Genomic DNA, 2,017 nt, shown 5'->3' on the forward strand with positions numbered 1-2,017 from the left:
CTTGCCTATTATTGTAAAATAGACATATATGTATGATAGGAATATTGCAAATTATAATTATAGAGAATATGTAAGACTGCCTTCAGTTTATACGTGAATAGATTTGCTAAAGGGAAGTAGGAATTTGCCTGGAAATAATAGACTATTTCCTTTAAACCTTTCTAGAGGATTGGGCTTTAGGCAAAATGCTGAGCCTCACCCAGAACCATCAGAGTTGGTAATTTGCATTTGCAAAGACATGCAGAGTAACCCAGAACTGAGGGTAGAAGAGGAGATTCTAGCAGAGAAAAGCATACATTTTGTTGTTTTGAGTTTGGGAGGCATCAAGGCAAGGAAAGTCAGTCCATCAGAGAAAACCTCCTTCTAGGACCTAACATTAAGGGGAACTGGTGAGCAGTATGTTTGCTGGTGACTACCTGGGATCTATGTTTGAGTGTAATTCAGGAAAATGCAGCAATAAGACATGGGCTGAGTTTGGACATGTTCTATTGGCACATGTTGACCTTTGATAACAGGAGCAGAAAGGCTGACTGTCAGGTGGGCAGTTTAGGGAATTGTGTGAACGCCTCAGCCCATGGGCACTGACCTAGTCCATGGGGGCTTGGACTGACAGTGAAGTGGTCAGCTGGTATGACGTGCAGGAAGGTGTACGTGAACTCCTAAACTTGCAGTTGTTACCCATTTGACCTAGATGAGATGGCTAGGGCTGAGCTGACCAGAACCTGAGCAGATGCAGATAAAGATGTTTAATACTGTGAACAAGTGTCAATTACTACAGTTTGTTGGACTGGACTTATGCTTACGGATGCAGTTGCTCAAAATTTCAACTGGAATGAAAGACTCGTCGGATCAAGGGACATACTTGTCTCCTCGGTGTACTGGGTTGATGAGTGGGGGTGGTGGGGTGCTGTGGAGTTGGTTCCAATTATAGTGACCTTGAAGAGGGTTGCCAATGCTGTAAATCTTTATGGGAGCAGAAAGTCTCATCTTTCTCCTGCATAACATCTAGTAATTTTGAACCGCTGACCTTGAGGCTAGAAGCCTGACTCATAACTACTACGCTTTGTTGTTGTTGTTATTGTTAAGTGCTGTTGAGTCAGTTCCAACCCGTAGTGTGACCCTGTATATGTTTTCTGAGGAGTGGCTGGTGAGTTTGAGCTGCTCACCTTGTGGTTCAAATCGATTTTGCAGTACAGCACATTAACCCACTATGCCACACCAGGACTCTAATCACTATGCTAGGGACTGTCAATTTAGACATTGGCTATTAAAATGGGAGCTACAAAGGCATGAAGTAGCTGGCTTTTAAGTTTTCATGGGTATGCTCAGTTTTAGAGTGAGGGGATAAAGGAGAATCCTCTTTTCCAGATGGTTCTATTGAAAAGGGATTGGGAGATGATGTTGACAGGATTTTGTGATTTCAATTGTGAGTCGTTATTAGGATTAAGTGTTCTTATCAAAACGAATTGTAGAAGATGTATAAGTAAAAGGATGAAGTGCTGTTGTTGTTAAGTGCCGTTGAGTGGGTTCCTACCCATAGGGGCCCTGGGTTTCCAAAGAGTACCTGGTGAGCTTGAACCACTGACCTTGCAGTTCAAACGGCTTTGCAGTCTGGCGCATTAACCCACAGCACCAAAGCAGGGCTCCAAAAGGAAGGAGTACTTACATTTTATTTCAGGAACAAACGATCTCAGGACCATAATTAAGGAAGAGCGTGAGTGGAGCGTGGGATTTCTGCCTGGGGAAGCAGCGACAGCAGAGGTGGTGGCACGGAAAGACAGAGCAGCTATGGGTTTTAGGTCCATGGATTGAGTAAGGCTGGGTCTATGGGCAGGAGACTGCCTTGCAGCATGTGCTTTTTGGACATTTATATGAATATATATATTTGTTTTGCTTCATATGTGTACATCAAATATTTTTGTTATGTTCATTTGTGACATACAAGATGGAAATGGGACCAGTGCATTTTCAGTTGTACTTGTTTAAGTTATATCATGTTAGGTGCAAGTATAACTTT

Source organism: Chrysochloris asiatica, unplaced genomic scaffold (assembly GCF_000296735.1).
Source record: "Chrysochloris asiatica unplaced genomic scaffold, ChrAsi1.0 scaffold00080, whole genome shotgun sequence".
In the NCBI taxonomy this organism is placed as follows: Eukaryota; Metazoa; Chordata; class Mammalia; order Afrosoricida; family Chrysochloridae; genus Chrysochloris; species Chrysochloris asiatica.